The following is a 16,775-nucleotide window of genomic DNA, read 5'->3' on the forward strand; positions in this document are numbered from 1 at the left end:
AGTTTGCCAAAAGACACCTAAAGGCTCTCAGACCATGAGAAACAAGATTCTCTGGTCTGATGAAACCAAGATTCAACTCTTTGGCCTGAATGCCAAGTGTTACATCTGTGGCAGTGCTGGCAACACTAGCTGCAGTAACCCATGGGGAGGGGGTCACACTCGGACATTCAGAGAGGGGGTATATTATTGTGGCCCTGGCGGCACAAAATCAAAGTCGGACTGCATGGAGATGCGTGGGGACATGGTCATGCGGGTGGCCGTATGTGGGTGTTTCAGGAATAAGGTGTACATTTGACATCCATTATCTAGGATATGACAATGGTAAATAAATCTCTCAATTTTTGCTAATTTTTGTGCGGTCTTGCAGGCCTTCTCATGCAGCTGCAACTGCAAGTGCATTTGTAAATCATGACCCATCTTGAGTTGGGCTCTGGGATGGTGCAATTGTTGAGAAAGTGAGCTTATGGTTGTGTGGGGGTAAGGGCTGAGTGTGTGTGGGTGTATGTGTGTATCCCACAACTGTTGCGAAGGAAGAAGTAAAAGATGTTAGGGACAATGAGGATGATCCACAGATATATATAATACAAATCGAGGTGAGGGCAATGGAAATGCATATGGTAATTGATCTTCTTCAATTCGGTAAATGGCACTGTATGCTCTTTCAAAGATGGATCCCAGTCGGTTCAGGGCTATGGGATACAGGGGGTCGAGGGTGGTCTACCGGGCATTGGGATGACAAGCCATCTCGAGATGAGGCCTTTTAGCGGGTGGAATAGTAGGGACCAATTGGAGGTTTACTTAGTAGAAATGCAAATATCATGGTACAACTATATAGACACTCAATCATTATGTTACTTTTTAATAGTACGTTTACAAAAATATATTCTGATTAAAAGAATGAAAGGTGTGTCTCATTATGGTAAGTGGTGAAATAAGTATAGCCAGTTACAATTGTAATGGCTTAGCAGATAATAAGAAAAGACGATCAGTATTTACCTGGCTAAAAGAGAAGGATTATAATATCTATTGTTTACAGGAAACCCATTCAACAGTTTTAGATGAAGTTTTGTGGAAAAAGAACTGGGGGGGCAAAATATATTTCTCCCATGGGCAAAGAAATTCAAAAGGGGTGATGGTTTTAATTAACAATAATTTTGATCCAAATGTGCAAATTGTCCAAACAGATCCTCAAGGTAGATGGATTATTTTAAATATGTTATTGGACAATAAACAAATATGGCTTGTTAACCTATACGGTCCGAATAATGATGATCCAAGCTTCTTTGAAAATATATATAAGAATTTATCAACTCTACAAGCAACACTAGACTCTATTATTATAGTGGGAGATTTTAATACGGTCTTAAATACCTCTATAGACCGGAAAGGAAATCACACTACAAACTATCACCCTCAGGCACTTAAGGAAATCATATGAATGTCATGGATATATTGGAATTAGTGGATATATGGAGACTTAAATACCCTGATTTAGTGAGATATACATGGCGGAGGCTGAATCAAGCTAGTCGTCTTGACTACTTTCTTATACCATTCTCTCTGGCACCAAAAGTTAAAAAAGTGTTGATAGGGGACAGAATGCGGTCGGATCATCACATAATTGGCATATATATTTCTCTTACAGAATTTCCACGTGGGCGAGGATATTGGAAATTTAATCAAAGTCTACTAGATGATAAATTGTTTAGAACTAGGACAGAAGATTTTATAACTGACTTTTTCAGACATAACATAGGTACAGCAGATCCCCTTATTGTATGGGACACTTTTAAGTGTGCCTTTAGAGGCCATGCAATTCAGTACTCATCTATAAAACAAAGGGAATTTAGATCAAAAGAGTCCATATTAACAAAGGAAATTGAAGGACTAACAGTACAGTTAGATAGCAATAAAAACAGTACCATAGAGGCACAGAATAAGTTAGAGGAAAAACAAAAAGAAATGGAGGAACTTATTCAAGAAAGATCCAGTGTAATATATTATAAAAATAAAGCGAACTGGATGGAATATGGGGGAAAATGCACCAAATTCTTTTTCAATCTTCAATATAGAAATGCTACCAAAAAAAATGTATTAAAACTTGTTACAAATGATGGAGTCACGCATGATTCACCAAATGATATTTTGAAAGAGGAAGTAAAGTACTTTAAGAATATGTTTTCGTTTCAGGCTCCTCCATCTCCACTAACTGAAACTAATTGTATGGATTTTTTTCCTATTAATAATGTAAAATTAACATCTGTACAGAAAGACTCATGTGAAGGCCAAATTACAGAGGAGGAACTGCTTGATGCAATTGGGGCCTTTAAGGATGGGAAAACTCCAGGGCTGGATGGCATACCAGTGGAAGTATACAAAACTTTTTTTGATATACTCAAAGGACCATTATTAGCTTGTTTTAACCACTCCTATATAAATGGTAGATTATCAGACACGCAACAAGAAGGTCTGATATCGTTATTACTGAAACAGGACCCAAGTGGTATATATAAAGATCCAGTCCAATTAAAAAATTGGAGACCTCTTACACTTCAGTGTTGTGATGCAAAAATCCTAGCAAAATGCTTGGCGCATAGAATAAAAAAAGTTTTGTCAGATATTATTCATCCTAATCAGACAGGTTTTTTACATGGACGATACATTGGAGATAATATAAGGCAAGTACTGGAAACAATAGAACACTATGAAATATCGGGGACACCAGGTCTGGTTTTCATAGCTGATTTTGAAAAGGCTTTTGATAAAGTACGACTGGAGTTTATATATAAATGCCTAGAATATTTCAATTTTGGGGAATCTCTTATAAAATGGGTTAAAATTATGTATAGTAACCCTAGGTGTAAAATAGTAAATAATGGCTACATCTCAGAAAGTTTTAAACTATCTAGAGGAGTAAAACAAGGTTGTCCACTATCGGCATATCTATTTATTATTGCCATCGAAATGTTAGCTGTTAAAATTAGATCAAACATTAATATTAATGGATTAGAAATCCGTGGCTTAAAAACTAAGGTGTCATTGTACGCTGATGATTCATGTTTTCTTTTAAAACCACAACTAGAGTCTCTCCACGGCCTCATAGAGGATCTAGATACCTTTGCTATCCTCTCTGGATTAAAACCAAATTATGATAAATGTACCATATTACGTATTGGATCACTAAAAAATACACATTTTATACTGCCATGTAGTTTACCAATTAAATGGTCTGACGGAGATGTGGACATACTCGGTATAAAAATCCCAAAAGAAAGAAATGATCTCACTCCAATAAATTTTTATAGAAAGTTAGCAAAAATAGATAAGATCTTGCTACCATGGAAAGGAAAATACTTGTCTATTTGTGGAAAAATCACCCTGATTAACTCTTTAGTCATATCACAGTTTACCTATTTGCTTATGGTTTTGCCTACACCTAGTGACCTGCTTTTTAAATTATATGAACAAAAAATATTCCATTTTATTTGGAACGGCAAGCCAGATAAAATTAAAAGGGCCTATTTATATAACGAATATGAATTCGGAGGGCAGAAATTATTAAATATTAAAGCATTAGACCTCTCACTAAAGGCATCAGTCATACAAAAGTTATACTTAAATCCAAACTGGTTCTCTAGTAAATTGGTACGAATGTCTCATCCTATGTTCAAGAAGGGCCTTTTTCCCTTTATTCAGATTACACCTGCTCACTTTCGGTTGTTTGAAAAGGAAATAATCTCCAAAATATCCTTATTTTTTAAACAAGCCTTAGAAAGTTGGTTGCAATTTCAGTTTAATCCACCTGAAAGGACGGAACAAATAGTACAACAAATATTGTGGTTAAATTCAAATATAGTAATTGATAAAAAAACTGTATTTATCGAAGAAATGTTTAAAAAAGGTATAATTTTTGTGAATGATATCATAAATAGGACTGGTGGAGTTATGTCACACATGCAGCTAACACAGACATATGGAAATGTCTGCTCTACCCAAAATTACAACCAATTAATTGCAGCATTACCACAAAAATGGAAGAGGCAAGTAGAAGGGGAAAAAAGTAAGGAACTTGTATGTCGGCCCTGTATTAAAGAACATAAATGGTTAAAGAAAAGTGTGATAAATAAAAACATATACCAATTTCATTTAAGGACCAAAAAACTGACAGCTGTGCCATATAAATTGCAAAATAGTTGGGAAGAGATTTTCGATGTACCCATTCCATGGCACATGGTTTATGAATTGATACGCAAAACAACGCCGGATTCAAAACTTCGAATTTTTCAATTTAAATTACTGTACAAAATTCTTGCAACTAATAGAATGTTATATATATGGGGTATACAATCTTCCCAGCTCTGCAGATTCTGTTGTGAGGAGGCAGAGTCATTAGATCATTTATTTTGGTATTGTCCATATGTAGCTCGTTTTTGGTCACAGGTCCAGGAATGGCTGAAGAATTGCAACATTTGCCTAGAACTAACGCTACAGATAGCAATACTGGGGGATTTGAAAAGCCATAGTCAATCAATCAATAATATAATAATTATTTTAGCAAAAATGTTTATTTTTAATTTACAATCTGTAGAAGCTATGAGAATAGGAAGGTTCAAATCTTTTGTGAAGCATCACAGCACAGTTGAAAAATATATGGCAAATAAAAATCCGAAATGGATGATGTTGGAAGATAGATGGGAAGGGTTGAGTGGAACTGAAGGGTGGGACTAATAACAAGATAAACAATGTAGGGCATACGGGATCTGTGAAATGTGTATAGGTGCGGAGCTTTTGTGAAATAGCACAGTTACAAGTGGAAATAAAATTGGATGGACAACAGAAATAGAGGAAGGACTAAGAACAAACGAGAGAACTATTATAAAGTAGTCTGTGTCTGTAAAATAGGTATAAGATGTATAAATTGAAGGTAAAAGCAGAAGTGTTTATTAGTTTACTCCAATTGGGGGAGCGGTGGTAGGGTTGCGGGGAATAATAATAAAGGTATATTCTTTAAAAAAGTATGTATGTCTATATAGGTATGTGTATGTATATATGTATATATGTATGCATGCGTGTATGGATATATATATTTACCCAAAAAAATATGGGGGATTGGAAATGATGCAGACAATTACATTGGAAGCAACATTCTTTCCGCAATATTAAGCTGATCCACCCCAAGAAAAAAAAAAAAAAGTGTTACATCTGGAGGAAACCTGGCACCATCCCTACGGTGAAGCATAGTGGTGCCTACGGTGAAGCATAGTGGTGGCAGCATCATGCTGTGGGGATGTTTTTCAGCGGCAGGGACTGGGAAACTAGTCAGGATCGAGGGAAAGAAAGTACAGAGAGATCCTTCATGAAAACCTTCTAGAGAGAGCTCAGAACCTCAGACTGGGGCGACGGTTCACCTTCCAACAGGACAGCGACGCTAAGCACACAGCCAAAACAACGCAGGAGTGGCTTCTCTGAATGTCCTTGAGTGGCCCTGCCAGAGCCCGGACTTGAACCCGATCAAACATCTCTGGAGAGACCTGAAAATAGCTGTACAGAAACGCTCCCCATCCAACCTAGACAGAGCTTGAGAGGATCTGCAGAGATTACTGGGAGAAACTCCCTAAATACAGGTGTGCCAAGCTTGTAGCGTCATTACCAAGAAGACTTGAGGCTGTAATCGCTGCCAAAGATGGTTCAACAAAGTACTGAGTAAAGGGTAAATTAGCAAACATTTCTATAAACCTGTTTTTGTTTATCATTATGGGGTATTGTGATGTCATTATGGGGTATTGTGATGTCATTATGGGGTATTGTGATGTCATTATGGGGTATTGTGTGTAGATTGATGAGGGGAAAAAAACTATTTAATACATTTTAGAATAAGGCTGTAACCTAACAAAATGTGGACGAAGTCAAGGAATTTGGATAATTTCCAAAGGCACTGTAGATCACTACATTAAACAGCATGCAGCCTGATTGAAAATGTGCTTTTAAATATGTGCTTGCTGATGATTGTCACGTTCCTGACCTGTCTTCCTTTGTTTTTGTATTTGTTTAGTATGGTCAGGGCGTGAGTTGGGGTGGGCATTCTATGTTATGTGTTTCTATGTTGGGTTCTTTTCTATTAGCCTTATATGGTTCTCAATCAGGGACAGGTGTTTGACGTTTCCTCTGATTGAGAACCATATTAAGGTAGGCTGTTCTCACTGTTTGGTTGTGGGTGATTGTTCCTGTGTCTGTGTATGTCGCACCACACGAGACTGTTTCGTTTTCGTTCGTGTATGTGTTCGTTCCTGTTAGTGCGTTATGTTCTCTAGTTCAAGTTTGTTCACATCGTTTATTGTTTTGTAGTTATTCAAGTGTTCTTCGTGTTCGTCGTCTTGTTTAAATAAATTTCATCATGTATTCCACCTACGCTGCATTTTGGTCCGATCCTTCTCGCCTCTCCTCATCCGAGGAGGAGGAAGAAATAGACGAACGTTACAGAATCACCCACCCCCCAAAGGACCAAGCGGCGTGGGAAAAAGCAGCAGCAGCGATCACAGGATTTCTGGACATGGGAGGAAATACTGGACGGTAAAGGTCCATGGGCACAACCTGGAGAATATCGCCGCCCTCGTGAAGAGCTGGAGGCAGCTAAAGCCGAGAGGCGGCGGTATGAGGAGGCAGCACGGAAACAGGAGCAAAATCTGGACTACACTATGTGGGAGGAGATCGACAGGTGGGCGATCGACCCAGGGAGAAAGCCGGAGCCCGCCTGGGATTTTCTGGCGCAGTGTGAGGAGGGATACCGGCGAATGGAGGCAGCACGACGACGCGGTAGGAAGCCTGTTAGTCAAGCCCAAAAATTTCTTGGGGGGGGGCTAAAGGGTAGTGTGGCGAAGTCAGGTAGGAGACCTGCGCCAACTTTCCGATCTTACCGTGGAGAGCGAGAGTACGGGCAGACACCGTGTTATGCGGTAGAGCGCACGGTGTCTCCTGTACGTGTGCATAGCCCGGTGCGGGTTATTCCACCTCCCCGTACTGGCAGGGCTAGATTGAGCATTGAGCCAAGTGCCATGAAGCCGGCTCAACATATCTGGCCTCCAGTACGTCTCCTTGGGCCGGTGTACATGGCACCAGCCTTACGCATGGTGTCCCCGGTTCGCCAACACAGCCCAGTGCGGGTTATTCCACCTCCCCGCACTGGTCGGGCTACGGGGAGCATACAACCAAGTAAGGTTGGGCAGGCTCGGTGCTCAAGGGAGCCAGTACGCCTGCACGGTCCGGTATATCCGGCGCCACCTCCCCGCCCCAGCCCAGTACCACCAGTGCCTACACCACGCACCAGGCTTCCTGTGCGTCTCCAGAGCCCTGTTCCTCCTCCACGCACTAGCCCTATGGTGCGTGTCTCCAGCCCGGTACCACCAGTTCCGGCACCACGCACCAAGCCTCCTGTGCGTCTCCAGAGCCCTGTTCCTCCTCCACGCACTAGCCCTATGGTGCGTGTCTCCAGCCCGGTACCACCAGTTCCGGCACCACGCACCTTAAACCTTAAAGTGAAATACTTACTTACAATCCCTTAACCAGCAATGCTTTAACGTGTTAAGTAAAAAACAGAAAATTAAATGAACAAATAATTAAACAGCAGCAGTAAAATAACAATATCGAGGCTATATACAGGGTGTTACGGTACAGAGTCAATGTGGAGGCTATATACAGGGGGTACCGGTACAGAGTCAATGTGGAGACTATATACAGGGGGCACCGGTACAGAGTCAATGTGGAGACTATATACAGGGGGTACCGGTACAGAGTCCATGTGGAGACTATATACAGGGGGTACCGGTACAGAGTCAATGTGGAGGCTATATACAGGGGTTACTGGTACAGTGTCAATGTGAGGGGGCACCGGTTAGTCAAGGTAATTGAGGTAATATGTACATGTAGGTAGAGTTAAAGTGGCTATGCATAGATCATAAACAGAGATTAGCAGCAGCTTAAAAGAAGGGTCTGGGTAACCCTTTGATTAGCTGTTCAGGAGTCTTATGGCATGGGGGTTAAAAGCTGTTAATTAAGAAGCCTTTTGGACTTAGACTTGGCGCTCCGGTACTGCTTACCATGCAGCAGCAGAGAGAACAGTCTATGACTAGGGTGGCTGGAGTCTTTGACAATTTTTAGGGCCTTCCTCTGACACCGCCTGGTATAGAGGTCCTGGATGGCAGGAACCTTGGCCCCAGTGACATACTGAGCCATACGCACTACACTCTGTAGTGCCTTGCGGTCGGAGGCCGAGCAGTTGCCATACCAGGCAGTGATGCAACCAGTCAGGATGCTCTCGATGGTGCAGCTGTAGAACATTTTGTAGATCTGAGGACCCATGCCAAGTCTTTTCAGTCTCCTGAGGGGGAATAGGCTTTGTCGTGCCCTCTTCATGACTGTCTTAGTGTGTTTGGACCATGATAGTTTGTTGGTGATGTGGACACAAAGGATCTTGAAATGCTCCACCTGCTCCACTGCAGCCCTGTCGATGCGAATGGGGGAGTACTCGTCCTCATTTTCCTGTCGTCCACAATCAGGGTCAGAAAGGTCAGAACAGGCAGAAAGGTCAGAACAGGCAGAAAGGTCAGAACAGGCAGAAAGGTCAGAACAGGTAGAAAGGTCAGAACAGGTAGAAAGGTCAGAAAGGTCAGAACAGGTAGAAAGGTCAGAACAGGCAGAAAGGTCAGAACAGGCAGAAAGGTCAGAACAGGCAGAAAGGTCAGAGCAGGCAGAAAGGTCAGAACAGGTAGAAAGGTCAGAACAGGCAGAAAGGTCAGAACAGGCAGAAAGGTCAGAACAGGCAGAAAGGTCAGAACAGGCAGAAAGGTCAGAACAGGCAGAAAGGTCAGAACAGGCAGAAAGGTCAGAACAGGTAGAAAGGTCAGAACAGGCAGAAAGGTCAGAACAGGCAGAAAGGTCAGAACAGGCAGAAAGGTCAGAACAGGCAGAAAGGTCAGAACAGGCAGAAAGGTCAGAACAGGCAGAAAGGTCAGAACAGGCAGAAAGGTCAGAACAGGCAGAACAGGCAGAAAGGTCAGAACAGGCAGAAAGGTCAGAACAGGTAGAAAGGTCAGAACAGGCAGAAAGGTCAGAACAGGCAGAAAGGTCAGAACAGGCAGAAAGGTCAGAACAGGCAGAAAGGTCAGAACAGGCAGAAAGGTCAGAACCGGGAAGACTAGAAAACAAGAACTACAGACCTGGAGATAACGGGAAACAAAACAAAACAACTAAACAAGACAAACTTGCCAAACAGAAAACGCAGAGTATAAATACACAGGGGATATTGGGGGGAAATAGGAGACACCTGGTAGGAGGTGGAGACAAGCACAAGACGGGTGAAACAGATCAGGGTGTGACATGCAGAGCCTACATCCTGGTCACTATATTAGCTAACATCATAATCAACAATGCGACTAGTAGTAACCCGTCAATAAACCCGCTACAATCATGCACAGTTAGCAAGCAGTTTAGCGGTTAGATCCGGTGTCAATAAATTAATAAAACCAAAAGCTTACCTTGACTTAGAAGGGTTCCAGTGTTGGATAACCAGCTAGCTAACATAGCACCCCTCTTTGTTTGAGCCAGGTGTTTGAGTAGGTTAAACTAGCTAGCTGCATTCACTAGCTAAGTAAGTGAAAGTAATAAAAAAAATACGAATAAACATAGATTGCTCTCTCGTTCTCTTTCTCTCTTACTTCTCCTTTATTTTTGAAGAAATGAATTTGGTAAAAAGTGTTCAATTATTATCTTTCTCTCTCTTTGAGTCAAATACTCACCACAATTTATGCACTGCAGTGCCAACTTTCTGTAGCTTATGTTTTCAGTACTAGATTAGTTCTCTGATCCTTTGATTGGGTGGACAATATGTTAGTTAATGGTTTGATAAGTTGGAGGATGTCCTAATTACTGTATAAGTATATGGAATGGGTGAAAACCATGAGCCCTCATAAGTTTTTGTATTGAAGTCATTGTACCCAGAGGAGGAGGAAGCTAGCTGTCCTCCGGCTACACCATGGTGCTACCCTACAGAGTGCTGTTGATGCTACTGTAGACCTTCATTGCAAAACTGTGTGTTTTAATCAATTATTTGGTGACGTGTGAATATATTTAGTATAGACCTAAAAAGGATAACTTTTTAAATGTTTAATTATTTTTATTAAATTCACAGCGGAGAATGGTCCTCCCCGTCCTCCTCTGAGGAGCCTCCACTGGTCAGGCTCCATTTAACCTTAGCTTCTAACAAATTCCTTCTAGCCAGCTATTGTAGTTACAGCTAGCTAGCTATCTGGCTAACAGTAGCCAGAGTCCCTTGAGCTAGCTAGCCATCTGACTGAAATATCAGAGACTATTTACCAGTTGTACACTCATTCTCCGAGAGTCTGTTTTTTTCCTGTTTTGGGGGGGGGGGGGGGGGGGGATGTCTGTCGACACGGCAGGAGTTGTGGGACATTTAAAAAAAATCCCTTATGTCCAGCATCTCTCAATTCCACTTTCAGCAGCATTTCTCTGCTACTTGCCACCGTTGATCTCGGTTGAGGTAGTTCATTTCACGTCTCTGCCTGTGCCGTGGGCGAAGTTTGCCATTGGGCAGAGTGGCAAATGAATGTGCTGCTATCTGAATCATTCTTGATTCCAGTAGTTCGCAGAGGCAGGTGTGATTAGTACCCAGGTCAACAATATTTTGCGTTGTGAGCGTTGATCAACGCTGGGAACACAATAAGTGGATAAACGATAATTAACAAAATAATAAGGTGAGGAAACGGCGAGAGAGGAAAAATAGAGAGAAAGAAGGAGAGATAGAAAGATATGGAGAGAGAAGATGTGGAGAGAGAAGATGTGGAGAGAGAAGATGTGGAGGGAGAGAGAGAGAAGATGTGGAGAGAGAAGATGTGGAGAGAGAAGATGTGGAGGGAGAGAGAGAGAAGATGTGGAGAGAGAAGATGTGGAGGGAGAGAGAGAGAGAAGATGTGGAGAGAGATGATGTGGAGAGAGAGAGAGAGAGAAGATGTGGAGAGAGAAGATGTGGAGAGAGAAGATGTGGAGAGAGAGAGAGAGAGAAGATGTGGAGAGAGAGAGAGAGAGAAGATGTGGAGAGAGAAGATGTGGAGAGAGAGAGAGAGAGAGAAGATGTGGAGAGAGAAGATGTGGAGAGAGATGATGTGGAGAGAGAAGATGTGGAGAGAGAAGATGTGGAGGGAGAGAGAGAGAAGATGTGGAGAGAGAAGATGTGGAGGGAGAGAGAGAGAGAAGATGTGGAGAGAGAAGATGTGGAGAGAGAGAGAGAGAAGATGTGGAGAGAGAAGATGTGGAGAGAGAAGATGTGGAGAGAGAGAGAGAGAGAGAGAGAAGATGTGGAGAGAGAGAGAGAGAGAAGATATGGAGAGAGAAGATGTGGAGAGAGAGAGAGAGAGAAGATGTGGAGAGAGAAGATGTGGAGAGAGAAGATGTGGAGAGAGATGATGTGGAGAGAGAAGATGTGGAGAGAGATGATGTGGAGAGAGAGAGAGAGAGAAGATGTGGAGAGAGAAAGATAAGTTAGAGAGAGAGATGTTTAGAGAGAGAGAAGATGTGGAGAGAGAAGATGTGGAGAGAGAAGATGTGGAGAGAGATGATGTGGAGAGAGAAAGATAAGTTAGAGAGAGAGAAGATGTGGAGAGAGATGATGTGGAGAGAGAAAGATAAGTTAGAGAGAGAGAAGATGTGGAGAGAGATGATGTGGAGAGAGATGATGTGGAGAGAGAAAGATAAGTTAGAGAGAGAGATGTTTAGAGAGAGAGAAGATGTGAAGAGAGAAGATGTGGAGAGAGAAGATGTGGAGAGAGATGATGTGGAGAGAGATGTTTAGAGAGAGAGATGTTTAGAGAGAAAGATGTTTAGAGAGAAAGATGTTTAGAGAGAGAGATGTTTAGAGAGAGAGATGTTTAGAGAGAGAGATGATGTGGAGAGAGAAGATGTGGAGAGAGATGATGTGGAGAGAGAAGATGTGGAGAGAGAAGATGTGGAGAGAGAAAGATAAGTTAGAGAGAGAGATGTTTAGAGAGAGAGATGATGTGGGGAGAGAGAGAGAGAGAGAGAGAATATGTGGAAAGAGAAAGATAAGTTAGAGAGAGAGATGTTTAGAGAGAGAGAAGATGTGTAGGGAGAAAGATAAGTTAGAGAGAGAGAGATGTTTAGAGAGAGAGAAGATGTGGAGAGAGAGATATATATAGAGAGAGAAGATGTGGAGAGAGAGAGAGAGAGAGAGAGAGAAGATGTGGAGAGAGAGAGAAGATGTAGAGGGAGAGAGAAAAGAAAACAAGAAAAGAGAAGGGGAGAGAGAGAGACAGAGACCAGCATCTTAATGTGTTGTGGGGCAGCCGACAGCTAGATACTATACAGTAACGTAAAACGAATCTCAGATTCATTAGTGACACAAACTGCTCATTATTGATTAGCCTGTGTGTTGTACTCCACATCCTAGAAGACCAACTAAACATTAGAACACTGTTCTGTTTCTGCACAGCAGCACACGGACGCCTCCAGGCACCAAGGCTGTGTACTGAAAGGCACCCTACTCCTTAAGTGCACTACTTTTGACCAGGACCCTAAGCTGTCTCCCTCCACATGTTGACCAGGGCCCTGTGCTGTCTCCCTCCACATGTTGACCAGGGCCCTGAGCTGTCTCCCTCCACATGTTGACCAGGGCCCTTAGCTGTCTCCCTCCACATGTTGACCAGGGCCCTGTGCTGTCTCCCTCCACATGTTGACCAGGGCCCTGAGCTGTCTCCCTCCACATGTTGACCAGGGCCCTTAGCTGTCTCCCTCCACATGTTGACCAGGGCCCTGTGCTGTCTCCCTCCACATGTTGCTGGTCTGTCTCTGTCTCTGTCTCTGTCTCTGTCTCTGTCTCTGTCTCTGTCTCTGTCTCTGTCTCTGTCTCTGTCTCTGTCTCTCTCTCTCTCTCTCTCTCTCTCTCTCTGGGAAGATACACATCATCAGTGTGAGTCAAGGCTGGCGATGCATACCATGATGCTTCTCTCTCTTTATTCCCCTCTCTCTCTCTCTCTCTCTCTCTCTCTTTTTCTGTCTATATGGTAGTTGTGTATATGGTGAATAGGGCGCCATTAGGGAGGATCTAGTGGGTCCTGCCGAACACATTCATCTGCCCCTTTCTGCTAATGCTGCTGCCGTTCGCTCTCAGTTTCCAATAGCAACCGGAATGAAAAGTAAAAAACAGATTTTTCAACTGACAGATGGATGCTTCAGATGTGTTCTCTCTCCGTTCCCTCCACCTCTGCATTGTTACCTGTGTACAGTGGGAAAGAAATGCTGCACATTTATGCTGTATAACTCTTTGGGTTTCTTATTGAAGAGAAGTGAACTAAACTGGGGGGAGGCACAGGGAGGGAGGGAGAGGATGGAGGAGAGGAAGAAAGGGGGGGTGAGGCTGTGGCATATATCTGTTGCCATGGGGATGCTGGCGCAGTGACTATGCAGTAATGTGCCTGGCCTCAGGAATGGAGGTTTTGTTTTCGGGGAGGAGAAGTGGAGAGGAGAGGGGAGAGGAGAGGAGAGAAAGAGGAGAGGAGAGAAAGAGGAGAGAAAAGAGGAGAGAAAAGAGGAGGAGAAAAGAGGAGAGAAAAGAGGAGGAGATAAGAAAAGAGGAGAGAAGAAGAGAGGAGAGGAGAAGAGAGGAGAGAAGTGGGGAGAGGAGAGAAAAGAGGAGAAGAGAAGAAAAGAAAAGAGGAGAGAAGAAGAGAGGAGAGGAGAAGAGAGGAGAGAAGTGGGGAGAGGAGAGGAGAGAAAAGAGGAGGAGAGAAAAGAGGCGAGAAGAAGAGAGGAGAGGAGAAGAGAGGAGAGAAGTGGGGAGAGGAGAGGAGAGAACGAGGAGAGAAAAGAGGAGGAGAGAAGAAGATAGGAGAGGAGAAGAGAGGAGAGAAGTGGGGAGAGGAGAGGAGAGAAAGAGGAGAGAAAAGAGGAGGAGAGAAAAGAGGAGGAGAGAAGAAGAGAGGAGAGGATGTGAGAAGGAGAGAGGGGGAAGATCTCACTTGCATACTCCTCACGTTCTATCTCCTCTCCTCCTTCTCAAAACCCATTGGTTGAGAAAGCCAGGTCCCTCCTCTCTGACCTTCTCTTCCAATGGGTTTTGAGAAGGAGGCGAGGACAGAGGTTGCGAGGAGTATGCAATTGAGATTGTCCCAGGGAGTTTCATCAGAGTGGGAGGAGAGGAGGAGAGGAGAGGAGGGCAGGGAGGAAGAGAGTTTCAGAGAGGAAAGAGACATGGGAGAGGAGTAAGGGCCCCAGCCTCAGCCATATCCACCAATTAACTGGAGAGGACATTTATTTTAGAAAGGGGAGTTAGACAGGCTTTGGGAGAGAATGAGAGAGAACACTAAACACTAGCTGCCTGTCCGCCCGTCCGCCCGCCCGCCCGTCCGCCCGTCCGCCCGTCTGCCCGCCTGCCCGCCTGCCCGTCCGTCTGCCCGTCCGTCTGCTCGTCTGTCTGTCCGTCCGCCTGTCTGCCACTCACCTTGCTCGTCTCTCTGCCTCTGAGACCTTTGATGTTTTCATGCCTCCACTCCTCTGTTTCAGATTGAATTAAAGTCTCATGTCTGCGTCTCGAATGGCAACCTATTCGCTGTGCAGTGCACTACTTTTAAACAGAGTCCATTGGTCAAAAATAGTGCACTACGCAGGGAAAATGGATACCATTTGGAACGCACCATCTCGCTGTCGCCTTCCCAGCCCCCACACAATTGGTTAGTGGATAAAATCAATTTCATTAAAGGAAGAATACAATACCGGTGCCTAATGGAGGTCTCATAATAGCATGTTCCCAAAGATAAACGTGTTAATCAAACTCAGGAGCTGTGCACAGAAAACAGTAATTTACCGTAAAATGAGAGAAGACCTACTCTGAGTACTGTAATCAACACCACATATTAATTTTGATTAACCCATGATAGTAACTTGTGGAACGTAATTTACTTATTATGTAACGCCCAACACACAGGACCTTTACGGCTGTGAGAACGCAGACTGGATTCAATCTGTACTCGCTGAAAACGTTACGGATTAAGGCGACGTATGCAACTTTTACCGTGAACGCAGTCTCCACTGACGCAGGAAAAACGTTGCCTTTAAATTTTCAACCGGCGCTTTAACATTGACCTTCAGAGCGAATCCGACCCACAAGGTCTCAGTCACATCAAGTTTCTAGTTTTATTTGTCACGTGCACAAGTACAGTGAAATGCTTAATCCTACCCAACAGGACTGCAATCAATAGCAATAATATTATAACTAATAAAAAGCCACAACAAAACAAAACAAACATGAGAAGTAAGAAATAATATTGTGTCTATACAGGGTATATTGACATACGTATGTACTGTACATCCTATCCAACGCAGGGATTAGGATGAAGTGACTGGGAGCAGTATAAAAAATAACAATAATAACAACAGTAAACAGTACTGCAGTGTGTGTGTGTGTGTGTGTGTGTGTGTGTGTGTGTGTGTGTGTGTGTGTGTGTGTGTGTGTGTGTGTGTGTGTGTGTGTGTGTGTGTGTGTGTGTGTGTGTGTGTGTGTGTGTGTGTTTGTGTGTATGTGTGTGTGTGTGTGTGTGTGTGTGTGTGTGTGTGTGTGTGTGTGTGTGTGTGTGTGTGTGTGTGTGTGTGTGTGTGTGTGTGTGTGTGTGTAAGAGTATCAGTGTAGACGTGATATGGGGATATACATGTTAACAGGACTGTAAAGTGAGTGGTAGCAGGAATATATAGATACTAATGGTAATATATACATGTCAACAACAGTAATAGTGACCAGTAGCAGGATAAATAGATACTAATGGTAATATATACATGTAAACAACAGTAATAGTGACCAGTAGCAGGAGAAGTGAAGATACTAATGGTAATGACCGTTAATTATCAATGAACAGCAGTGGTAGTAATAAATCTAAACAATAGTCATTGTAGCAGCAGCGTAGGTGTGAGGGGAGCAGAAGCTGTTTGTCATTTAACAGTTATGGCCAGGGGATGGAAGTTGGTCTGAGCCTTGGTCCACATGTACCGCCTGCTGAACGGTGAGCAGGGAGAACAGTCTGTTGGTCTGAGCCTTGGTGAACCGGTACCGCCTGCTGAACGGTGAGCAGGGAGAACAGTCTGTTGGTCTGAGCCTTGGTGAACCGGTACCGCCTGCTGAACGGTGAGCAGGGAGAACAGTCTGTTGGTCTGAGCCTTGGTGAACCGGTACCGCCTGCTGAACGGTGAGCAGGGAGAACAGTCTGTTGGTCTGAGCCTTGGTGAACCGGTACCGCCTGCTGAACGGTGAGCAGGGAGAACAGTTTGTTGGTCTGAGCCTTGGTGAACTGGTACCGCCTGCTGAACGGTGAGCAGGGATAACAGTCTGTTGGTCTGAGCCTTGGTGCACCGGTACCGCCTGCTGAACGGTGAGCAGGGAGAACAGTCTGTTGGTCTGAGCCTTGGTGCACCGGTACCGCCTGCTGAACGGTGAGCAGGGATAACAGTCTGTTGGTCTGAGCCTTGGTGAACTGGTACCGCCTGCTGAACGGTGAGCAGGGATAACAGTATGTTGGTCTGAGCCTTGGTGAACCGGTACCGCCTGCTGAACGGTGAGCAGGAGCATGGTGAACAGTGTTACTTACCTGTTGCTTATCGAAAGTTTGCATCTAACGATGAAAGATAATCTTCAACCAAGTGTATTGTAGTTGCCACCTGTTGCTGGCATTGGATTGGTGGCGGCATGGGCTAGTGGGAGTTTA

General features: G+C 43.7%; 1 pseudogene; it reads left to right on the top strand.

Annotated features, from left to right (window-relative positions):
- LOC120062200 overlaps nt 1-16,775 on the top strand; it is a 168,517-nt pseudogene that overhangs the window by 80,808 nt on the left and 70,934 nt on the right.

Source organism: Salvelinus namaycush, chromosome 17 (assembly GCF_016432855.1).
Source record: "Salvelinus namaycush isolate Seneca chromosome 17, SaNama_1.0, whole genome shotgun sequence".
Taxonomy (NCBI): domain Eukaryota; kingdom Metazoa; phylum Chordata; class Actinopteri; order Salmoniformes; family Salmonidae; genus Salvelinus; species Salvelinus namaycush.